At 35.5% G+C, this 26,381-nt stretch overlaps 1 protein-coding gene across 8 annotated transcripts in view; it reads left to right on the top strand.

Moving 5' to 3' along the window:
• Window positions 1-26,381, top strand: part of Zbtb20 (zinc finger and BTB domain containing 20) — an 843,460-nt gene that overhangs the window by 391,799 nt on the left and 425,280 nt on the right. Inside the window, exon 1 of one of the 8 annotated variants that reach the window (XM_008842868.3) lies at window positions 14,211-14,369. The exons of the other annotated variants lie outside the window; for them this stretch is intronic. The gene's annotated coding sequence lies outside the window, so the exon portion shown is untranslated. Of the gene's footprint in view, window positions 1-14,210; window positions 14,370-26,381 lie in introns of those variants that run through there. 8 annotated transcript variants of the gene reach the window in all.

The raw sequence follows: 26,381 nt of genomic DNA, 5'->3' as shown, positions 1-26,381 counted from the left end.
AGAAAGGTGGCTATGGGGAAAACATCTGGAAGAAATAAATTTTCCAGGATCAAAGGGTTCCTTGTGTAGCCCAGAGGGTCCTCAGAGTGCTCCTCAGAGCAAACAAACAAGTCTCTGGATGAGTCACTACAATTTTTTTTCTGCCAAAAGCCCACATGTGTTGCAAGATCTCAAGGAAAAGGGGTGGGGAAAGAAGAGAGAATGAAGATTAAAGGAGGCAACAAAATCGATTAAAAAAACTTTACCATATGAATAAAAGAAATCTCAATGTGATTATAATCTTTTAATATATCCAGCATTCTCAACATTATACCATTTATATTGCCCCAGAGTGAAATTATGTATATATAGAATATTTTTAAATTTACAAAAAAAAAGGGTCAGAGGAAGGATACAAAACTCTGAAACAACATATTTTTACTTTAGCACATGAAAATTGGTAGAGGAAGGTGAAGCCCAATTCTGTGTCCCAAACGCTAGCCAGTGGCATTTTACTGAGGAAAAAAAAAGTTACTTATGAATCAGTACAGCCATGCTTTGTTCTGCATGAGTGTTTTAATAGAGTGAGTGTAATATAAGGATCAGGTGGGCTCGTGGGAATGGAACAAAAGGTTTTGTAAAATTAAAGCAAAATAATTATAGCTCTAGGTGCAAAGCTAGCATACTCCAGCAGTTGATAGCAAAGACCTGCTTAGAATGGAGAAGGGAGGGAGCATGCTGGAAGTTTTTTCTTTCTTTTTTTTTTTTATTCACTAACAAAGGCTTTTAATAGGCAACAGTTGTAAAGCATCTTTGAAAGTAATTAATGCACCCACACAAAAATTTATTAAAATGAAAATTTAAGGAATTGTCTAAAATGAATTAATTAACAAAAAAAGAACATCATGGCTTTCTTATTTTTTAAAGAAGGAGAGAAGGTTAAGCAAAGCAGATTTTTGTGAGATTGCATTTTAAAATGTTCTTGGTTTATTTAGTATCTGAATAGCCCTTAAAAAGAGTTGGCGGGATTTATTATCCACCCCCTTTAGAAATACTAAATGGAGACTGGCGTAAAATGGGAATTAATTTGCCATGCATGAGCCTTAAAACCCTTCAAAATTATGATATCTGTTTACAAAATGTCCAAAGTTTAAGAAGTTTGCAGAGACCTGCAAGAAGCAGAATATGATCAGTGAAAGAGGAGGAGGGTAAGCATTGTATCCACCATGGCCTTTCTTATGTTCCTAGGCCACAAGAACTGTTCTTCCCTGTGGCCTTAGATAAGACAGAGGCCAACGTGCAACCCATGGGGCTGGTCATTTTACCTCACAGAAAGTCTAACCCCATGGAGAAAAATTAACAACATTTATCCCGTTTGTTCACAAATTTTTAATCACTGTATTTGTTTTTAATTCTTCTACTTTTGTGTTATTTCACACTGTGATACAATTATAAAATGGAATATGTACAACCTGCTGAGAATTTACTCTTTGCTGTGAAAGCGATTTCCAGGTGATTATAAAAGTATCCACTTTCAGAATGTTGTTGTTGGTTATACCTCAAGTTTTTTTTTTTTCAGTTCTGAACTTGTACAGATCTTTGAAGATTGAGCTCTCTAAATCTTCCATGCTGAAAATCACTGGCTCCAGCAGCCTTTCTTCCAGTGTTGTCTTCATCTGTTAAGCCCATATTCTGACTGTGCAGCATACAGTAATATATAAAAGAAGGGAGTTTCAAAGATAGTCTTCATTAGATATATGATTATTAGACAAGTTTTATAATGGTAAAAGCATACTGCATTTACATATAATCTGTAATATGGATACATTTAATTGGACTGCCTTTGTCTTCATTGTTTCTTCAACGTCCAGCTTCATGCCTTTGTAATCCTTTGAACTATCTTCAGATTCTTCTTTTTCTTTTTCAAGACAGTGGATTTAGGGGGCATGACCAAAGTAGCAGTACTCCGACAGTGTCTGCCTGTGAAGAAAGGAAACTTTTGAAGTTCTGGTAGAGCACATTCTGCACTGAAGTAGACGTACCCTCATAAACTTTTTCTTTAAGCTCAGTATAGTTTTGCTTTATCTTGGATGTGATGAAAACAGTGTAATCAAGAAACTTGATGTATATTGCTAAGAACTTTTGGTTTTCATAATAGTCCAATCTCTTAGTGTATGAACTGAAGCTATTGTGTCTGTGCCTATGGGCTTTTGATCTGGAATGTTACATTGAATGATTTGTTAGTTTTCATTTCCTGCTATAATAAACTACCACAAACTTAGCAGCACAACACATCTGTCATGTATGTCACTGTTCTCTAGAATTTGAGTTTGTTCTAACTAATTTCTTTGTTCCTGATTTCATAAGGCTGAAATAAAGCTCTGAAATGGTTCAGCTCTTAACTAGAGATGAGAAAAGATTCCACTTCTAAATTCCTTCTGTTTATTGTAGCTTTGAGGTTAAACTTTCATTTCCTTGCTGAATAATGGTCAAGACCATCTTTAGGTCCAGGCATATGTCCCCCAGTTCTAAGTGTCAGCAATAATGCCTCAGATCACATGGGATCTCTCTGAATTCTTCTCCTACCAAGTCTCCTTTCTAAATTCTAGCCCTGAAAGTTATTTGCTTTTAACTTGACTTAATTGAGCTCACCTGAACAGCCTTGAATGCTCTCACTGATTTAATATCCATAATCATAATTATCGGGATAGTCCTTTTTTTTTATAAACCATAACAGTGCTATATGCTAGAGATTCTGGGGTGGAAGGAGTGAACATTTGGGGAAGGCAGTCATTTTGACTATCACAGATAATTCTATGACAATGGATTACTTCAGTTATATGTTTCTAGAGAATTCCAAATTTGGGGAAAGGGAAAAAGTTCCAAGAAATACAAGAATCAGTTTGAAAACTTAACAAGTAGGTTTTTTCTTTTTATTTATTATAGCCTATAGAAGTGATAGAAAGTGTTTTTCACACGAGAAATAGAACATCTAGGGACCAGGAAAAATCAAACTGACTATTAGCATCTGAACTAGACTGGAGATATTCTGACTCATAGTAGAGATTTTATTCATCGATACCCTTTATCCTCTACAAGGGCTAGTCAATCCATTGCGTAGACCAATGGGAAAGAGACACAAACCAAACAAAAGTGAAACAAATAAGATTACTAAATATAGCTACAGTTGATTCATGTCTGAAATAAGTGCAATTGTAATTCCCCAGGAAACATAAAATCACACATCTCTATCTAGCATCTAAGAGAACATAATCTGGTAAGTGATGACATAGACGGCATTATGAAATCAGTCAGACAGTTGACAAAACTCTCAGTGAAAGGGCTGAAAATACAGTCCTCAAAGCAGCCAGTTTTTACAAGGACCTCAGTTTACAGCTGAAATTAAGTTAGGTTATAACACCCCAAGGGAGAGGTGCTAGAAATAAATTTTGTAATAAGGGTGAAGGACGTGCCAAGAAGGTCAAAAGGAAACATGGGCAAAGTGGAATAAAGAGAAGAACTGGAGATAGAGTTCATTTGCATCATGAGCAGTGTTGCTCAAAATTTGAACGTCTGGAATGTTTGGCTATTAAGAAAGAAATACAGGTAAACCTACTGGATTATCGTTTCTGTTAGACTGTTTTTGTAAGGAAGAACTAAGCTCATCCCAGCAATTTAACATCTTATATACTTTAAAATAAAACTACGGGAATCAGAGATTAAAAATAAAGAAAAAGTTCTAGCAAAACAGTGTACTTCCTAAATAAAAACAGGAAAGAGAGGCACAATCAAATTATAAAACTTTAATACCAACTACAGATTTTTCTCTAATTATAACAAAAATGAAGATATATTCATTAATATTTTGAACTTCAGTTCCTAATTTTAATTTAATAACTCTAACTTATGTAATCACTCGTCTACTGAAAGGAAGGATAATTGAAGGTGGATATATATTTTTTTCTCAAAATACATTGTTATGCTATTCATGTATTTATATCATTTGATTTATAAGTGATTTTCCAGAGTTATTGATTGCATGCTTAATAATAAAATACAGACCTTACTAAACAGTATTGTTTTTCTCACAGGATGAGGAAACCTACAGTAGCACCACACATGGACATGTTTATAGAATGCACACATATATAGAAAGTATATAAAATACATAGTGTTTAAATATATTCACACCTTTAAAATAGTGAATATACTCTCTGTTACTGTGTGCTGTGTACAGAATCCTGTGGGGGAGAACAAATTTTCTAAGTATGAACTCACTAGAGAGCACAAAGCATCCTCCTTTGTTTCCAGAATAAGATAGTATTGGTGTCCAAACAAGTTGATGTAACGGACATTGTTAGAGTGCAGTAGAAGATAGCATAAAAACCCTGTGAATCAGAATTCATTTTCACCTTTACCCTAGCACATATTAGATAATAATACTAAGAATGTCATTTAATCATTTGTGGCCTCACTACTAAAATAAGAATGATATTTTTCCTTTTATTTTGTAGGTTAATAAAGTTAGCTAAAGTCAGCTTATGGCTTTTAAAAATTATAAGATACTATGAAAAATATTTTTACATTTAGACAAGTGTAAACAATTCCAATTACTATAGTTAAGGCATGGTGTGTGTGTTCAAATACATGAAATCTAACTAAAACATTATAATTTATGTAACATTCCTTTATGGTTGGGGGAATATTTGTTGTAGTGTCCAGATTATTCATTATATATCTGATGAGTTGCTAATTACAATAGTAATTAGTAAATAAAACATTTTATGGGCTGGAAAGATGGTTCAGCAGTTAAGAACACTGGATGCTCTTGCAGAGGACCCAGGTTCAATTCCCAGACCCACATGGAGGCTAACGACCATCCATAACTCCAGTTCCAGGGGAATCCAGTGTCCCTCTTCTGACGTCCACGGGCACATGGGTGCACTCACACACATGCAGGCAGTACACTCATACACATAAAATAGCAGAAATCACCTAAAAGTTAGTAGGAAAAAATGTAATATCCATATAAAAAGTGTCACTTCTCAACATTTTAGCTCTCAACTTGATCATCATCTAGGGAAAATACTCTCAATGGATAAAGGAAAATGGAAACAATTGTTGAATTGTTTAATATATATAACAGATTAAATTCATGTGTAATTCTTCTATTCAGTAATATGACTGGTCTGTTTCGGGGACACAAACAAGGTCATCTCCGTATTCCATTAAGAACAGAAACAATTTATAATTTGGAACATGTAGAAAAAGAACTTGCAGAAGGGATGATCCTCAATACCTTATCATTTCTTACAAAAATCTTTCTACTATCAATAATTCTTTCGGGAAAAAATAAGTTTTCAAAAGGAATAAAAAGGTGATTCTGTTTTTAATGGATGTCTCTTGTCAGTTGAAAATGTTGCTAAGCAGAGTTTTCTTGTGGGATTTGAATTTTCCAGCTGGATTGACTTGCTGTCAAAAAGTCAGGTTGATTTCTCTTCCTTAGATTAATTTAATAATTGTCTGAATAAAATGTTAAGAACAATTAGAAAAGGTAGAGTTTTAAGGATATGTAATGAAATGAAGTTTATGATGTTTTGTCCTTTCTCATTTCCCCCCTAAACTCTAGTATAAACTTAGAGATTCCTGTCCCATGAAGTATTCCTTTCATGGCCTACCTGCTGAAAGTCTCCTTCTCCCCCTCTCCCCCTCTCTCGCCCTCTCCTCCCCTCTCTCACCCTCTCCCTCTCCCTCTCTCTCCCTCTCTCCCTCTCTCCCTCTCCCCCTCTCCCCCTCTCTTCCCCCCAGAAGAGAGTGTTCAAACTCCTGAAGCAAGAGTTACAGGTGGCTGAGATCTGCTCAATTTGAGTGCTGAAACAGGAGCAATTACTTTTAATTACTGAGCCTTCTATCCAGTCCACTAGAGAGGCTTTTCTTTCTTTTAAAAAATAATAATAATAACACTGGGGAGTTAAACCCAGGGCCTCATGCATCCTAGGCAAGAGTTCTAACACTACACTAAAACCCCAGCCTGTGCAGGATGTCATAGGATTTAGTTGAGTCCATTTTGGAATGATTTGTCTTCAAAGTACCAGTTTGTACTTTGCTGCTGTTTCCACCCTTCTTCTCATTCATTTCACACTTTAATTTGTCCCAAGTATCCCTCACACTTAGAATTGTCTTTAACTTCTCATGTAGACCTTTTTTTTTTATTGTGATCTAGTTTCATTCACCATTTTTTGATAGTTCTCGTCTTAGCAATTCGCTTACAAGGTAGCCTCTTCCCTACTGGTAACCTTGTTAGTCATTTCACCTTCAGTCACCTGTGCATTTTAAATAAACTAATAATTCCATATTTATTTTCTAGTAAAGTGTTTCTTAAAAGATGAAGACTCTTGATATAGTCTGTGGAGTTCAAACCACTTTGTTTTTTAAATAAATGTCCTCCTGAATTACCAAAAACTAAAAACCTATGTTGCACATAATCATCAAGATGCCATTCAAGCATTGAATGCTTCACTTCTACTAAAGCATGTTAATGACATTTCTTCAATGACTCTTTAAAGTGCTCTGAATTTGATTTAATATCTACATGCTGGTTATCTAATCATCATTATCAGATTAGTTTCCTAAGGCTACAATAACAAAGCACTATAAACTATATGGTTATAAGACAGAAATTTATTCTCTCCATTCTAAATACTAGTTGTGTCAGATTTAGATTGAGTCTTGAGACGTAATCCATCCCATGGCTCTCACTTAGCTTCTGGTGGTTGACTGGCAGCCCTTGCCTTGTGGAGCCATCTCCAGATCTCAACTTTCATCTTTACAGAGTATCTTTGTGTGGGTATCATCTGTTCAAATCTCTCTTTTTTTGTAAGACACATGTCATAGTTGATTATAGGCCACCTTCAATATCACTTTATCTTACATAATTATATTTCCTCTGTCCTAATTTCCAAATCAGGCCACATTCTGAGGTACTGGGACTTCAGTGTGTCACTTTTAGGAATCCATAATTCAAACCATTGTAACCATGAACCCTCTTTTGAACCCAGTTCTACCACATAGGTTGCTGTAAAGCTGAATTACGGATATACTTGTAAATTGTACATAATTATTGGCCGTGGCTATTTTACCCTTCCCTCACTTTCTCAGCTTCTCATTCTGAGATGCAGATCCATCGTTTCTTACTATCATTGTATTTTCTTCTGAAAGTGTTGCTCCTCTCTTCTAACATGAATGTGAGGATCTAGGTTTCACGCTTAGAGCTCCCTGGCAAGTGAAGTCCTCTTTCGTACCATGCACGTCTGTTTCATTTTCCCAAAGGCTCTGCTTTCTTCTGAGTTCTTAGACTACATTAAGTTGAGATAAGCCTAGAAGTGACTATGATAATGTTGGATAATTGGGGTTTTATATGGAGGTATAACTAAAACTAAAGAAATATAACTAATAAAGATGCTGAAACTGATTATATTGCCTAGAAATTGCCTAAGAGCTTACCCATTAATAAAGAAGATAAGAGACCTCCTCAGAATTCAGTAAAGTATAAAATCCAAGTAGACAGCAATTAAGCTTTTGTCTGATTTGTATGGTCTATCAGACTAAGATCATTCAATAAATATAATATTAGCTTGCAGTTTAATTAAGATCAAAGGCTGTGAGTGGGTAAGGAAATGTGGACATTTAGTTCTAAACAGGTAGTCCTCCTGAGCAGGATGAAGGGCTTGCAGCCCCAGGTGCCTATCAGGGTGGCCTGTGAGGTTCTCACAGTCCCTTGCTGATGAGCTTCCCACTCCAGTTCTCATTTTGGCAGCCATGGCTGAATCAGCTCTTTGATCCTTGTAGTGGCTCCTGCCACGGTGAGTGCCTCTGTTTTCTTTTGTCCTTTCCTGTGGTCATTACTCCCACCTGGCAGTGTAGGCAAAAAAAAAAAAAAAGAGGTGGGAGGGAGTAGTTAGGGGACACTTCAGGAACACAGTTCTGCCAAGCATGAAAAGCTGCTCAACAGTTCTGGTTCTAAGAGCACATATGTGCCATTTCTGCCAACTCATTAATGAATACATTTTATTTTGTATATCATTCAACAGTCTGCTAAAAATCACATCTTCTGATTCTCTTTTCTCATTATTGAGGTCTTGGATCTACCATAAATGCAGCCAGCCACACAAATAAAAGGCAATACTGCTCCTGCTTTGTAATAGTCTTCCTTCTAAGTATTTGAATATGCTTGCCAACATCTACTTCATCGTATGCTTTCATACTTTAAACACTGTTCTAATATATTGAAAATCAACTTGGATATCATCATTTGTGGTGAATATTTCAGTTGCAGATTTTGTTGACAAATGAGAATTCTATATACTTATTAAAAACAGTGTGGTATTCTGATCTGTGTACACTTTGAAAATATTTAACCAAGCTAGTTAACGTAGCCATCACATCATCTTCAGGAGAATTTATTTAAAATTTCAATAGATTATACAGTAGTCTCTGTTCATTTCAGTATACCATTTGAAAAAAGCATAAAAATAACTATATCTCTTATATAGCCAAAAAGTAGAGATACTGACATACTAAACGTGTTAGTTAAGGTTGCACAAGGCAGTAGTGTTATTCTGCCTACCTAATTTTCCATTCTGATGCTCTGGAATTTAGGACTTTAGCATATGCCCTTTGAGATGATCAAAACACTTAATCTTGTTGGGCATGGTGGTGGTGCACATTTTCAGTCCCAGTACTCAGGAGGCAGAGGCAGGTGGATCTCTGTGAGAGCAAGGCCAGCCTGGTCCCCACAGCCAGTTCTAGGACAGCTACAGGGAGACCCTGTCACAAAAAGACCAGACCAAAAAAAAACACCCCACTTCATCTGTATTATCTTTTTTCTTTTTCTTTTCTTTCTTTTTGGTATTTCTTTCCCCCCTTTTTGGGCTTTTTAAATTTCATACCACAGTTCCCACTCAAGTCCACACTCCCTCCTCCATTCATGCCTCCCCTATCCCCCCACTAAGCCCCATTCACTCTGCCATACATGCTGTTTGTACCCAAATGTCCTTCAGTGTAAATGTGTCCACTGAAGTCTAGTCAGCCCATCCAGTGGTCGTATGTCATACTCTCCCTCACCAGCAGCAGTCCGTCTCAAATAGTTCTCAATCTACTGCTGGCCTGCCACCTGTTTCTCACCTCCCCTTTGGCCCCTTGTTTAATTGAGCTGACATGGGTCCGTAGAGCGACACCACTGCTGCCACAGGCTCACATAAGCAAGGCTCCAACCCTGGCTCTTACAGTCTTTCTGTCTCCTATTCTGCAGTGGTCCCTGAGCCAGAGGTGGGTGAGGTCCCATATAAGAGTCCCATCCTACACTCTATATAGTCTCTTATTCTCCAGAATTTGGCCAATTCGGGCCTTCTGTGTGCATCACACTCTGATGTACGTGGAAGCCTCACTGGTGAGAGTTGAGGGGTGCCCCAGCCCTCTCTCTATCCCTCATTCTGCCATGTTCCATGTCTTGATAATATGATTTAAGATCACAGCTAAAAGACAGAAAATGGAGCCATACAAGGATATGAAGTGACTTGTGGCAAATATCATACCAAGGTCGCAGGGAAGCTGATACAGTCTTGGATTTCTTCAGTCTGTGAGCTACCTAAAGCAAGTTTTCTGGTGAAAACTATTTTTCACTTTAGATAATCCTAGTTTTTACATGTATGTAACTTGCAAGGAGCTCAAAGAAAATTTTAGATTTTTTGTTGTTGTTGTTGTTTTGAAACAGGGTCTCCCTGTAGTCCCAGCTGACCTGAACTCACTATGTAGGCCAGGGTGGCCTTGAACTCAGAAGGATCTGCCTGCCTCTGCCTCCAGAGTGCTGGGATTAAAGGTGTGCGCCACCACACCCGGCTTTGAAAATTTTAGATTTTTAACCCTCAAATAAATATATAACTAGATTTATTTATTTCTGGTTGAATATTTGAGCACAAAACTTCTTGTTTAGACATAAATTCAGATTTGAAAGTGGGATTAAATTACTTTTTCTTCCTTTATTAGGTAGGTATCACTTAGTTAACCATTTTTGGGTGTTAGCTGTTTATATATGTAAGCAAAACATGTAAGTTTAGAAATTATAAGGTATATGGAATTTATTTCAGAAAGAGTTATAAAATAACTCTATTTTTAAATAACTGTAATTCCTTCTGATTATCATTTTCAGCCAGAAGCTATTTCTCTATGTTAATCTAGAGATTCAAACAACTGATAAGGAAGCAGGGACCCAACCAGGCCAAAACTTAAGTGAGTTGCTGCTAATCCAGATATCTTAGAGAAAGAATACAAGAATGCTTACATTCGTTTACTTTCTATAAATTGGGATTTGCGGTTGAGAAAAAAACAGATTCCAGAAAGTTCTAACTGCAGGTCCTACTCATATGGTTATTCAGATCATAGATGACAGTCGTTTAGTCCTCTTCCGGCTTCCTGGTACAAACCTAATCTTAACCAGGGCCCATAAAATAGGGAGAACCTAGACAGTGCTTACTTAAAGGAAAGCTTTTTAAAAAAACATTGACTTGTGTCTGGAGAGATGACTCACTGGTTAAGAGCACTGGCTTCTCTTGCAGAGGACCTTGATTTGATTTCCAGCACCCACACGGCAGCTAGAAACCTTCTGTAACTCTATTTCCAGGTGGTCTCCTCTGTCCTCTGTGGACATTGCCTGACACGGGTGCACTTACATACATGCTGGCATAACACTCATACACAAAAATAAAAATGAATAAATCATTTTTTTAAAAAAAAACATAAAATGTCTTGATTTATCTAAGTAAGTGAAAAGCAACCCTTAAAGCCCTCTAGACCATTCCTCTCTACTCCCATGAAGAAATATAACCACTTGACCTGGAATTTGTTTTATAGCCATAACTAAACATGTTCCATCAATATTTATTCCATAATTTGGGTCATTAAATGAAGATGACTGCACTAAGTCAATGTGTAGATAGAAAGATATGGAGAGGGCATCAGAGTGTCTGGAGATAGAAATGTTCCATAGTGGCGTGGTGGCGATGTGATTGTGGTGAGTGGTGACTTCTCAGGAAATCCCAAATAACTTCTGATATCCTTTAAGTAAAATATGATTAAGTATGATATAATTAAGTATAATATATTAACTACTTGCAAAAATAATTTATTATAAACCTAAAAACCTGTGTCTGTATTTTGTCTGTCAGCTATTTTCTTAAACACAACCATTTCAGTCATATTAAAGACATCTTCAAAGGAAAACAATCAGACTACCAAATCTAATTTGTTTTCAGTTAGACTTATTTACATTTATTTAAGGCAGGCTTTGATGGTGTTATGTCATTTGATCCAGAAATAGTAAATCTTGATTACATGTGTTATGCCTAACTCTGAATACTCCAAATGCCATGACTATACACTTTTCAACTAGTTTCAGTGCTACACATCTTAAATATATTACCTCCTTTAATCTTTACAACATACCACTGTAGAAGTAAGGAAACTTAGGTCACTCACCTATATAAGAAGCCAAAGCATGTAGCTAATAAGTGACCAAGCTAGGGTTCAGGCTTAAGTCTTTCTGACCCAAAGTCTCCCTTCCCTCTTTCTAACCACTGTCTCATTCTGTTTCTAAAGATGTAGATGACTCTCAACTTCTCTCTAAAATTGTATTGAGTTTGAATCAGGTGAAAGGGGACTGATACTGAATTTTTAACTACCTAAAACTATGTCCAACACAATCTATATCTCAGTTTTCTGCTGGTGTAACCTACTAGCCTGATGATAGCATACAATGTTACTATTGTCTTATTTGTGAGTGATGCCTCTCATTGTATTTGGATTCATTCACAAAATAAACTCAAAACACCTGATTTTCTTAGTTTCAAATACTAGCATAAACATTATGTATGACTGTGACTATAAAATAATGAAACTGATTTTTGGTAGGTATTTGTTACTAAGCTTTTAATATTTAAAATATTAGTTCCTATCTGGCTCTACTGCTTGTGTGTTTCATCATCTATTAAATGAAGATAGTGATAGAATTGTCCTGATAATTTTTTGCTGTGATGGTTAAACAATTTTACTTTCCTATGTCAACCACCAACATCTAGTAAGTACTCAATAATGTTAACTACTAAAACATATGATTGATCTGTAAGTTTGATATTCTATATACTTCTTTAAATCTTGAATATAACATAAAACAAATGTTCAATATTCCTGACATCTTCATGTGGTTTCCAAGAGCATTACCAAGCTCTGAAGAAGCAATGCTGGGACTTTGGGATATTATTTCTTTTTACCATTTACTGTTTGCAACCTTTGAACTGCCCTAGCAAGTGCTCTCTGGCTATGTGTATTAATGTGACCACTAAATAGATAGATATTTTCCCCCTTCATTTAATAGTCATGCAAATATCATTTATGGTCTCCTACAATGCAAACAGAAGTGATCAACTATACACATGCAAACTGATGATATACGGGCTGGAAAATACAAAAAGGCAACATTTATCACTGTTCTTCCTATTTCCTGAGACACCAGACATACATTGAAAAGTGAGGACAGTGTATGTCACTGTTTATCCCTGTGCTGGTGGTGCTACATGCTTTTCTGATGATCACAAGACATTATGGTTTGAGGAGGTCTTTTTTCATTAATAATTTTATTTTTAAATTCTTAATTCCCTTAATTCCCTTAACTAAATCCCTTAATTCCTAGAACTTCTGAGTCTAGTAATAGTCCTAGAGAGGGTTCAAAGATTTGCCTCACCATAGTGTGCTTCCTACCATGAATATCCCTATTCTACCTTCAGAAATAATTTCTGCATCATCTCTAAGCCCTGTTTTGTGCTTTCGTGCATATGTATGTTGTTCTTACTATGGTGCTTTAAGTTTTCTATTTAGGTGTGAATTTTGCCTTTTAGAATCTAGTAACTAAATTGTAAACTTTTGAAGACAAATGCTGTCTTACTCATCTCTCCATACCCAGTATTATTTCCTATGTGAAATAGAATAGATGCTCAAAAAATATATCCAATAAATTAGTAAACTTGCCATTTCATGCATGAGATCAGGGACACGAATACTATTTGCTCTATATTTTATTGTTTCTCAAGTATTTGTAATCCTTTTGAATTGTCCATGAACCTATCAATATGCTTCTGAAGGCTCTAGTCACTTTGAAGGACATTTTCTAATCTTTGAAAAGACAATTGTTTTGCCTATTTGGGTTTTTGTTTGTTTGCTTATTTTTGTTCACTGTTTGCATGCCTTCTGCATATGGGCTGAAGTGATTCAATGGTGACTTGGAACCACATAGAAGGTGTTATTAATCTTTATTTTTATTTGCACACTGCCTGCTTTGTTGTTTTCTTCCAACACCTTATCTCTATGTTTGACAAAGATACATGAATTGTGTCAGCTAGCTGGGAGTGTCTTACTTTCAAGCAAAATCTTTAGCCTCTAAATACAATGTGTGGCATATAGTTCAAAGTCAATAAATGTGGCATACATAAACAAATGTCCCATTGTTGCTGACTGTTTTGAGGGTAGAGCCTGAGAATTTTTTTAAAAGCTAAATGAAATTTCCAGTATCACTCAGCAGAGTAAGGGAAAATCTGACAGTCAAAACTCATACTTCTGTTGTTTCCAGACTCTTACACAAGCTCACTGAGAAGTACCGTATATGTCTGATTTCTCAACTTCACCCTGCAGTAAACTTTTGCAATCCTGAGGCTAGAGATCTCCCTTGTAAATGTTGTCTGCCCTGTGACGGTGTTGGCACCAGGGAAGCCCTAGCAGATAAAAGTGGAGGAACATATGGCTTCCATCGGAATACAAATTGGTGGACATAACGTGGTAATTCAGCTGTGGTGTCCTCTGTATTGTAAACTGAAAGAGTATGATTAGAGGTGTTTATAAACGGCATCTGAATTCCCCCACCCCTCCCCACCCCCTTTCCACTGTATTTTTATCAGCCTGAATCATAGCTATCCCTCATCTCAGTCTCACTATATTATTTGTGAAAATGTCTAGCAACAGGATTTATTAATTAAAGCTAACAAATCATCCTGACGAGCTGTGCCCTGGCATGGCTGAAGGTTGATTGGCAAAAGTGTTCTCCTTTGGAGAAAAGACTTTTTGTGCTCGTGACGCAGTCAGGGACGGATTATTGAATATGCAAGTTAGAAGAAAAATCACAAGACAAGCAAATTGAGTATTTACTGGCAAATAATTGCGCTCTTAAGCTGTGGCTCTCTTCCTAAATTCTTAACATTCCCGAGGTTTAGAAAGAAACACAGAAAAATGCATCGGTACAGAGTACATTTCAAAAAAAATACATAGACTGATGTTTCAGACTTGTGCAGGTAAGTGTGGTTGTGTGTGCATGGGAAGTGAAAGAACAGGGGAAGCAAGGGAAAGATGGGGGAGCACGACTGTTAGCCTGATGAGTTTTTTTAAATCAAGTTGTTTATTGGAATACTGCTCAGCCTATTTCTAAGTTGAGAATTTAGTTTCCGTGCTGCATTTATTGTGAAAGTTAGAAATGTGAAAAGGAGAGGATTTTTTCGAAGTTGTTTGTCTTTATCAGCAAAAGAATATGTTAATGTTTTGTCCTGAGCATGTTTTTTTGTTCTTCTCAGATATTTGTGGATATATGTATAAAATGGTGACTGAATTTAAAGATCTGTTGTTATTTTCAACATTGTTGATTATGAAAAGTGTAAGCTATTGAGTTTATTTTTTAAAATAAACACTGTTTTACATTAGGACCCAGCTAGTCCTTGCTAAGAATGTCTACAGGAACATGAAAGTTTAGGAATAGTTAGTTGCTTAGTGTTCAGGCTTCTATAATAACCAAAGTGTCTGTGTGTGTGTGTGTGTGTGTGTGTGTGTGTGTGTGTGTGTGTTCAGTCTGGAATGTTGATTAGACTCCTGAGTTTTGAGAGCATTGTAAGATAGAAAAGACTACTTTAAAGATTTTTTTTCAAACTAAATTTAAGTACATAGAAATATAAAAGTATGGAGAACTTGTATAAAACATACATTAATAAACAGCAATACTTTTTATAAGTGAAGTTATATGAACAGCATTTTCACAATACGTATATATCTCCTGAGGATGCATTACATATTCTTTGAAAACCTAGAAAATGTGCTATCATTGACAACAAGCTGTTTTTGAAATGAAAATAATTGGCTGGCGAACTAACATTTAAGGCTTGTAATAACTATGAATAGCATGGATTTAAAACAAAGGCATAAACATAATTTAGGCTAAATTAACTAATTAATAATTGCAAAGTACTTTAACAATGAAACATTGACATGATAGTAATAATAATAGGAATAATAATAAAATGGAAAATCTGGCAATCACACAGATTAAATCACAAGCAGCTAGCATAAGGTTTGTGAGAGTTAAGGAGGCTCAATTTAAGCAAATCCTTTTTTTTGCTTTCTAATCTGTTCCTTGAACCATGCAATATTGTACTTCTTCTTGGGATTTTTTTCCTTACTGTATTTTATTTTATTTTTTAAAATTAGTTAATTTTGAAACGCCTGCCTGTAGAATAGAGTTCAAAAGACTTTAGAAAATATATTTTTTATTTAATTCCCACTGGACCACATTTCTTCAGATTTCAAGAGGCAGCCAGTCTCCTTAAAGTTTTTGTGAGTATTGGAGGGCAAATTTTGTCCATTATTTTGAAATAGCAGAGAGGGCATTTAAAGCATATGTTCAGAGAACAAACCATCTGCCTGCTTTATTATGAATACCACAGAATTATGAGAGCTTGGAAAGACTTGAAAATTGAATCAGAGTCCTGCAAAAGATCTAAAGAATACTGAGAACTCTGGTTTCTTTAGAATTGTTTTGCAACTACTTGCTTTGATTGGATACTTTTTGGAAAATACAATGATCACATTCTGATATCCACACAGTAATGCAAAATGTTGTTAAATGACATGAGCCTATAGCAACTTAGTGCTGATCCTTTCCCTCTTCTTTAACCCAATAAATTTGAATACCTTCTTGAGTTTGGGACTTATCATCCATCCCAAAACTCACAGAGACTTAGAAACAGAAAATGGTGACTGTTGGAACAAAAATGAAGTCCAGCTGCTAGTTTCCTGGCTATCTACAAATGAGTTGCAAAAGACATTCAGAGACCAGGCTAAAGAGCACTTCTGTAATCCAACTGTGATGTAATGGAAGTATGAATCAGCTATTGGTTGCCCATACTGGGGGACCAGCAACAGAAAACAAAAAACAAGTACAAATTGGCATTATTCCCAGATGGTACTGTATTCCTTTAGCATCTCAAAAGATTTGAAATTGAGAAATGAATGAAAGAACAAAAATTATATTTAGATTCAAATATAATAATACTTAAGTACTAATCTGACCACTCTGTAGGGGTCATGTAAGGACAGACCAAGAGGGCTATCATTATAAGATGTTTTGTCTCCAAAAGGAATTCTACCATACCTGAGTAATACTAAATCAGACTCAGACTGGCTGGTCACTATCAGGAAAATGCAGAAAGGAGATGAAATTCAGCCAGAATATAAGTTTTCAATGTTGAGATAACTTTTCAAACTTTGTTGCTTAATGAAAATTATTTAATTAAAGTATTGATGGAACACAAGGACTGAAGTGTTTTTCTTGAAGAATCTAAGAAAATACATATGTATCATGAATACATATATAATTTTTTTAACTTTTTAAAAAATTTATTGAACATTTCATATAAGCATATAATGTGTTTTGATCAAATCCACGCCCACTCCCTCTCCTCCAACTCCTCCCATGAATACATATATAATTTTTAAGAAAAATATTTTTAAAATCATGCACCTTGATAAGCTGATTAAATCAAGGATTCTTTTTAATAGTCTAAAGACTAAATGCAAAAACTTTAAAACAGCTACACCTGATTTCCAGAATAACAGGATGTCAGAGTTAATGGCCTGATAGAAAATGACTGTCCAGTTTCCTATAGATCACCTCAATGGAATTTTAATTTTATACCTCCATAAAGTGCAGAACTACACATGAATCTATCAGGTCAATCTATAATCTATTAGTCCAAAGGCTATGAGAAATTTCTTGTTGTTTTAGGAGGTTAATTTTAATTTGGAGATTTGGATGTGTGTGGTATCTATACCAAATGTGCATGTATGTACGCACAGATACACATTTTAATTTTGCTATTTCTGATACCTTTTTCCAATAAAGGAATTTACATGCTTGAGAAGATAAACAAACAGTAAAGCAAAGTGTATGAATTATAAGTAGGCAATAAAGATCAAATGAAGCAAAACAACAAATTAAGGATATAAAATAGAACGATTTGTGAGGTGGACACACAAACTTTTCAGTGAAGTATTGTACTGTTCCCTTTCAACTTTCTGCAGCCAAGTCAAAAAGAAAAGCCAAATAAGTTATGCAAATCATAACAGTCATAAAAATAAGGAATTTCTATTATCTATCACTAAACTCTGAAAAAAAATCACTGACGCAGAATTTTAGAGAAGTCAACACTAAGGTGCCAAAAAATCATCTATTGGAAATAATTTTGGGCTACAGTGCCCTGAAGGTCAGGCCACAGGTAGAATGAATGTTGGCTGTAATTACTCTGTTGAGTAATCCCAGCTTTCTGGAAAAGAAGTGAGGAAGAGGGGAAGTGGGGGAGAAGACCAGGAGTGGACATCAGGGATATGAGTGCTGTCATATTGATAAGACTAAGTGCTTATGGAAAACAAGGAGTTAGGGAGAAAAGAGATTCTCAGATTATTTCATGTGAATAAATATATATTGTTAGGACAAGTCAGTGATTCAGATTACTTTGTTATAATCACTAAAACAAATTTTATCAAATAATCTCTTGAATTACATTTACCTTCCTAAATTTTGGACCAAACATTTCTGTGTGGCTGTCGTTTTGAAGTTTAAAAGAACCCTTTCTCCCTTGAAAGTTATTATTTCTTACTTTTGCATTTGCTCTTCAAAAGTCTTAGCAAATTATCTAGTCTTTATACAGGTGATTTTGATTGTTAAGTCACATTTAATAGGCCAGTCTTCTCTTTTAAAAGGCGAAGCATAACATTTTATTTATTTAAGTGTCTTGGATCCCAATCTTGAGTAATTAGTACAAGGACTACTTACATCTGGAATACTAAGGCATTCATTAAAAGGAGGATTCTTGGGCTGGGTTTTAGAATTTCTGAATATAAAGGTAGCACCTGAAGGTAGCACCAGGGGAATCTATAGTTTAGAACACTATCTAGGTTAGTTGTGCACATTAAAGTTTGAAAACTGGTGTTTAAAAATTGTAACTTTAATATGAATTAGTATCTGAACATAAAATGGTTTAAGATTCCTCTACTACAATTGGTGAAATTTCATAATATTAATGTTTAACAAAACAATGCATATTCAATACTCTGCCCACTGATAATACTAGAATAATGTATCTTGGAAAAATACTAAATTTGTTTGAAGCCTTTAAGTCACATATCACTATCTGACAAAACTTTTTCTTAAAAATCAGCTATTGAAAACCATTATATTGGTCTGACTATCAAAGATACAAGAAAAATAAAAGAGGGTCAGTCTTCTGTGTGAAGGATTTCATAAATAGGATAATTTTATATTACTAGAATATTCGAATTCTTATTCAAATTAAGAAATCAGAATTTCTAGGTAGCTCATTTTGATATTATGTATTAATCCTAGGTTCTACATTGTATAAATCACTATAAGTCAATATTGATTGAAACTTCAAAGAATAAGACCCTATTGCAACTTGGAAGGTTCTAAACATAAGAAATCCCTGTAGGCTCCTTCATTGTCCCCAGTGGGAGACTGCCCCCCTAAAGTTTTCATGAGAGGAAGTCCCACAGTGATTCCTAAATTCCTAATTAGGGATCAAATTCAATTGTCGGGCTTGGTAGCACATGCTCTCACCTGCTAAACCATCTTACTGTCTTCCATATTCATTTCTCAAAATACTGTTTGAGGGAAGTACTGTTAAATTCTAAATAAGTTTTTTCCCATCACAAATCAGTGATTTGTTATCAGTATCCTTTTTGAGAGAAAAGAGAAATGTTTGTGAGTACACTAGACATTGTGACCACTTAATGGCTCCTTCCCTTGCCCTTCTGGTGTTTGAATTGGTCTACAAGAGATATTGGCACCTACATGGTGGCAGCCTGCTTTGCTGATACATGAGACTGAATATGAAGAAGTTCAAGCTGGTCTTACCTGGGATTCTTTGCTCCACAAGTTCTAAATATAAATTCAGCAGTCTCCTAAACAAACATCTTACAACACTTGTCGTAACCTCCACCTAGAGTACATATAAGCGTCATACTCCTTGGGGCCAAGTCCTGGCTTATTTCTATTCTGTATATATAATTCTAGCCAAGTTATTTGGCTTTGGTGTCTCACTGTAGCTCTCTACTAAATTGAATTCTTAATGGTCCTTACCTTAGGCAATATGTTGAGGAATGAATATGCGAGCCACCAAGATGGTTCAGCAGGTAACGGCACTTGCCACCAAGCCTGACAACTTGAGTTAGATTCCTAAAAAATCCACATGGTAGAAGTAGAGAACAAAATCCTGCAAAGTGTCCTTTGACCTCCACACGCACTTACCCTGTGGCACATACATGCCCACACATACAACAAATAAATGTAAAAAAATTCTGAAGCACTGACAAGATGGCTCAGCAAGTAGAGGCACTTAACACCAAGCTGAAAACCTGAGTCTGACCTCTGGAACTCGCATGATGGAAGGAGAGAACTGACTCCTACAAGTCGTACTCTGACCTCCACATATGCACTCCCCACATGCATACATAAATGTAAAACCATTGCATGAATATGATAATGCATATAAAATGTTAATCACAATGTTTGGCTCATAGGGAAAAGCATTTAATAACTGCTATCATTACTATTATGATTATAATAGTAGCAGAGGTTGGGCATCAACAGGCTACAGGGAATGTACTACATGTGAAGGAATTAGCTGGGCAGCCAACTAAGGAGCAGGATGAAACCTTGCAATTTCTTTGTTGGTTTATGCTTTCCTGGAAGTTTGTTAGTAACCATCCTGATTATTTCTATAACGTAAGAAGCATTATGAATTTTATGTTTTCTCCCTCTCGTTTCCTTTTTTGTTGTTTTTGTTTTTTTATTTTTTAGAAGAAGCATTTCATTACAGCTTTAAGATAATCAATAACAATTTCCAGAGCAAAGATACATCTCTTTCAAAAGTGGCTAAAATTTTTAGGTTCACAGTTGAATTAATACAGTTATACAATATTGAACTCAGTATAAAGCCCTCTAAGACATAAAATTGAATGAGTTTTTAATCTTTGAAAAAGATCTCCATTTCATTTTAAAATATACTGTTTCTTACAGAAAGACTCATTGTTTTTGCTAATAACATTTAGATGTTTCTTTTTTTCAAATGTGCTTATTGAAACAAATGTGCTTAGTGCTATCCTGTCCTTTCCTAGAAATTAGAGCTATAATTAGAGATATAATAGCAAATAACAAAATGTTGACTGTTATAGAGTTTATGTTATTTGGGTGTAAGATAGGAGTAAAAGGACTAAATAAAAATGCAAAGCAATCTATGTATAAAAAGAATGTGCTTCATTTTTGAGACATGGCCTCCTCTATTCCCAATGACTCTTCTGTTTTTCCCTCTATTTTACTCTGTGTGTGTGTGTGTGTGTGTGTGTGTGTGTGTGTGTGTGTGTGTGTGTGTGTGAATGTGTCCAGAAATAAACCAGTCAATTCAGGACAGTCTTCTTGTGGAAAATTCCTTCTCAGGGAATCTGCACAAAATTTTAGAGTAGACACAATTACCTGAGAAGACCATAAGTATGCAAAGTCAGTTAAGGATGTTTTCAGCTCTTTGCTAGTTCTAGTGACTGTGTGCTGTGTTTGTTTTTACTGAACTTGCTGCAGGTATTCAGGATGCATAGAACTCCAGGAGAGAGATAAGAAAAAAATTGATCTTCAAGGGGCTTAATCTAGAGCATAGAAGACTGGTAACAGTACTTCCTGGCTTCGGCGTGAAACTCTGTTCTAGAAAAGGTCAGAGAGTAGAGCAGTATGAGTTATTTCCTAGAGCAATTTTAACTGAGATCAGCAACTTCATAGTAAAACAAAAATAATTTTTCTAAGTAGTTTAATTTTCTCTTTAGTAACTCAATGACATATGCCCATAATGCAAAGATTTTAAAAAATAGGAAAGTATGATTAAGAAAAAAATGGAGGGGGCTGGAGAGATGGCTCAGTGGTTTAGAGCACTGGTTGTTCTTGGAGAAGACCCGGGTTCAAATCCCAGCACCCACATGGCAGCTAACAAATGACTGTAACTAGAGTTCCAGGGGATCCAACAGCCTCTTCTGTCCTCTGTGCGCATTGCACGACACAGGTGTGCTTACTACATACAGGCAATACACTCATACACATAAAATAAAAATAATAAAAAAAATATAGAACAAAAGAAAAAAACTGGAGAATTACCTGTTCATCCACCACTTAAAGAAGCCATTGTAAACATTCTTCAGGCCCTTTTCTGGGCACATGTTATGTTCTAACATTCAACCAGTCAGTCAAGCCTCCTCAGAAGGGAACATTTTAATTGACAGCAGCAGGAATAGAAGCATCTCAAACTCTGACTCGTTAGCTGTCTTCCAGACCAAATGTGTCCCAACCCAAGTGGTGTAGACGAGCACAAATGCAGCATGCTTCTGGAAAAAAAGTATAGTTCCTGTCGTAACCACCACCTACAGCACATAAAAGAGTGTGGCTTCTTCTGGTTAGATCCTGGCCTGATCTCTTTGCAGGCAGCCATCTTAGACAAGTTATTAAACTCCTGGCTCTGAGGTGGCCTGCTCTATAAAACTGGATTATTAACATTACTTACCCTGTGCAATATTTTGAGAAATGTGTAAGAAAATGCATATGAACTGTTAATTCTAATACTTGAAACACAGAAAAATATTCAAGAAATGCCATCATTCCTGTTGTAATTATTATTATTATTATTGCTGTCATTACCTAATTATAGAGGAAATTTTTGAAAATATATTTCATCCAGTACAATTCCATTAACACTAGTAGCAAAATAATTGAAAGCATGTTTCCTTCTGAATATGGCTCAGAGATATCGTCTTTGTAACATATATTAAGAATCTAGGTTTTTAAAGGGCTGGAGAGATGACTCCATGATTAGGAACACTGGCTGCTCTTCCAGAGGACCCAGGTTTGAGTCCTAGCACACACATGGCGACTGACAACCATCCTTTATGCCAGTTCCAGGAGATCCAACACCCTGTTCTGGCCTCTGCAGGCTTTGTACGACACAGGTGCAGGCAAAACACTCATATAAATAAATTTAATTAATTTATTAATTAATTAAATAGAATTTTTTAAAAATCTATGTTTTATAGGTGGAAAATTATAGTGTGATTTATGTAAATAATATTATGCAGGCCAAATTTCGCTTTCTTTGTAGAAATTGGGTTTAAATCATGCATTAAATAACTGTGAGTGTTGCAATTTACTGTTTGTGTTATTAAAAGAAACTTCTAAATCTGAAGCTACAATGATCTTAAGGAAGTGCACTGTTCCTTTATACATCTGTGTTGCAGAAGAGTTAAAAAATATAATTTTATCTAAAAGGGGCATCTTCAAGAAGAAAATTTTATTAGTCAAATATGTGACTTAGCATAGCTAATGAACTATGAGCACTAGCCCAAAAGTTGCATCACAGTAGGCACCCAAAATATGTTTGTTGAATTGAATATACGAGTATCAATTCAGACATTCCATGGGAATGTAAATGATGAGAGAATAATATACTAGAATCAGTGTATATTTTTTAAAAAATACAGTTGCCAATGCACTGTAAAGTTTTTATTTATGTTATCTTTCATTTTTCTGGTACTGAGAATCAAACCTAGGGCTCAGTACACACCAGACAGGCACTCTACCAGTGAGCAGTATTTCCAGCCCTATGTTAACTTTTTAAACCTGTGTCCTTTTCAGGCAGTGCCTTTTGGTATACCTTTATTCCCAGAACTCAGGAGGTAGAGGCAGGCAGATCTCTGTGAGTCCAAGGCCAGCGTGATCTACATAGTGAGTTCTAGACCAGCCAGGGCTTTATAGTGAGAACCTGTCCCAAAAACAAACAAACAAACAAATAAAAACAAAACAAACAAACAAAAACAGTGTCTTTGCTTCACTATCAAAATCAAAACTGTATCATGGGAAGAATGTGAACTTTCACAGAGTGGCTTCATATTTAGTTATCACTTCTGACGTTTACAAATTAAGTGATAGACAAGTTATTTGTGTCTTTAACCCTCAAATGGAAACATGAACCAATAATCTCATTGGTCTATAGTATTATCTCTAATAAAGTTCTTGAATTTTGTTGTTTTTGCTCTTTGTGGTCTTTGTGTAGCCCAAGCTGGCCTAGAACTCACTGTGTAGACCAGGCTGACCTGACAGATTTGTCTGCCTCTGCCTCCCTTAGTGCTGGGATTAAAAGTGTGCACCAACATGCCCAGCTCTAGTAAAGTTCTTGATACATCTTTGTATATGATGAGTACTCAGTAAACAGTATCTGTTGCCAACTTTAATAACACAACGATAAAAGAGCCCTGTGGACAATAAGCTCATTATATATGTTAATATATAGTATGCATTAATGTATGTGATTTTGTAAATTATAGCACTTGAATTTGTTTTGTTTAATGCTTAACACACAGTAGGAACTCTATGAGTAAATTTAATCTATTTAAATACCTTATGGAAAGATTGCTGTAATTATTCTAGTTAAATGAAAATACAATTCAAAATCCCAAACTAACTCAATCTTTTGAAAATGACAGTAAAAGCCAAAAACACCCAAGACCAAATTATTTGGGGTTAATGCAAATAGATAGCATAGATAATGCTTTACTTGAAATGATAGAAAAGGGGAATTACTTGGAAAACTCTTAGGTGACCCCTAATTTGAATAGTATTAATTGAAAGCATTGTTAAGATCAAAAGGCTATTATTGCTAGTTGCAATAGATACATATGGAAAATGGCTTCAGAGATTCACAATATAAAAATAGTTCATTGCTAAATTCAAAATTCTGTTAATGTCACAAACAGTGGGATGTGAAACACAAGTGAATTGTGATGACAGTTGAGTACCAAGCTGCCTATTTTTTCCCCCTCAGAGCTACCCGTATTTGGCTTTATATTTTCTTCTGTCCTGATTTAACTCATCAATACTTGTACTTCCTGTAACTAGTACCACCTTGGAACATAGGATTTAAAGATTTTATTTCAAAATCTGTTGATTCCTAGAATCCTGCTCTTGCTTTATTTCATGAAGAGGTATCCTTTCATCTTTTTACCTCTCACCTGATAATCAGAGCTTTGAGCCTTTTCTAACCTATTTACTGAGAGGCCTCTGTACTGTGCTTTATTCTTCCATTTCTCTCAGCTGGTGAAAGTCTTTCCATTCTTCTTCAGCTGCAGGCTGTTTGTTTAGGGCATATTTCTTCAGAGTGTGGCTTTGACTTGGGGTACTTGCTGTTTTCCTGATAATCTGCCTTGACTTTTTACTATAGTTTTTAAAACCCTGCTTTTATAAAATATCACTCTTATCCTTTATGGCAGACGTTCTCCATGATCCTGGATTTTAGGAGCAAGAATTATTTTATGAACCAAATAAATCTCCCTTTTAAATGCAACAGTTCCACACAAGTATAAGCTAGCTTGACCTTTGGGAAATGTCATTAAAAGAATCTCCAAAGAGTAGTGCTAAAACGGCCAAATTACTTGAGCTTACTGGGTCTTGTAGCATGGATACCAGACCTACCTAAGACAGCAACAATCCTAGAAATATTTTTTATTTGGACTTTTCTACTTGTGGTGATTTGGCTGCCATTTATTGAGTGACCTCTCTGTTCTGAATATTTTGATCTTAGAACAAACCTGTGAAATACTTTTCTATTCTCACATTTTATAGATGAGAAAATCTTAATGTCAAGGGGTTAAATGACTTGTTGAATGTTGGAAATCAGGGTTCTAAACTAAAAACCAGCCTACTTCCATTTTCAAAGGCTGTGCTTTGCTGTATGCTCACACACTGTAATGGGACATTTGTACTATAAACTGAGGACATACCAATTCCAGGGCAGCAAAGTGACAGTTATCAATTTTGGTATGCCTTGAATATTTTATACCTTTAGATTGATAGTGAAGTAGATTCATTTACTTTTCAGTTTTTAAATGTGCAAAAGGTAAGAAAACTACCAAGCCTCATTCCCAGCCCCAAATCCTTTTAAAAAGAAATTAATATTGCCTTGTTTTACAAATTTGGAGACAACTGAGTATTTTTACCTTTTCTCTTATTCTCAAGTATCTTAACTTTTTTTCTCTTTTAAAATATTGAATCTCCATAAAGTATTAGTGTGCTATGAGCCAAAGCTCACTCTTCTAGATGGACTTCCTGACTTGCTATTTGTAATCTGACTTTCCTTTTCACTGATGTAAGGATTACAAAGGTAATGGTTCATATTTTAGAAATATGGAGGAAAGTTGCTCATATCTATGCCATGCCCCCCTTTCTCCCTGAAAATTGTTGATATGCGAAAATATCTTTGGATATTTTTAAATCTTGACATTTGTATGAATTTGTATTCCTGTTTGTGAAAAATTTAGAAGACTTAGAAGCTTTGAATATAGATTCAACCACATTATAATCCAAATCATACCACATTTAAAAATAATGTTCTAGACTTCTTTCTCTGATAACATGACTTCACAAGAAAAATTAAACCAACTCTAATCCTAACAGAGTAAAGTGAGGCTTGTGACAGCTGTTTTGAGAATAGTTTGAACAGTGACTACCTACCAGTTTTTTGAATACCACTGTGGCCATTTCAAGCAATAGAATGGGCAGCAATGAGAAAAGTCGATAGAGGGGATGATCTCTGTCACAGATGAAACCTAAATCCTATTAAAACCAGCTGCCTCTCCATGACTCTATTGTCTCAATCCACTAAGAGCTGTTGGAAAAAAAAAAAAATAAGCCAGCTTCTACTGGGATGAATTGTCCAGACAAAGGTAGTCTCTAAATAATTAACAGAATAACCTACAGTGGAAGGGGGGGCGGAATAATGGACTGAAGAGGAAAAGATCAAGCCCTTACAGTTTTTAAGTTACCAAAACATAAAATTGATGAAAGGAACAACTTGTTCTTCATAAGAAAATACTGCCCATCCTTTACCAGCAATGCAGAATAATGCACAGTAATATAATGCCCTCCAAGGAGGGTTAATGGG

This window comes from Nannospalax galili, unplaced genomic scaffold (genome assembly GCF_000622305.1).
Source record: "Nannospalax galili isolate Female #2095 unplaced genomic scaffold, S.galili_v1.0 scaffold18, whole genome shotgun sequence".
NCBI classification, from domain to species: Eukaryota; Metazoa; Chordata; class Mammalia; order Rodentia; family Spalacidae; genus Nannospalax; species Nannospalax galili.
The sequence above is the reverse complement of the archived record's forward strand: the minus strand, read 5'-3'. Positions and strand labels throughout refer to the sequence as shown.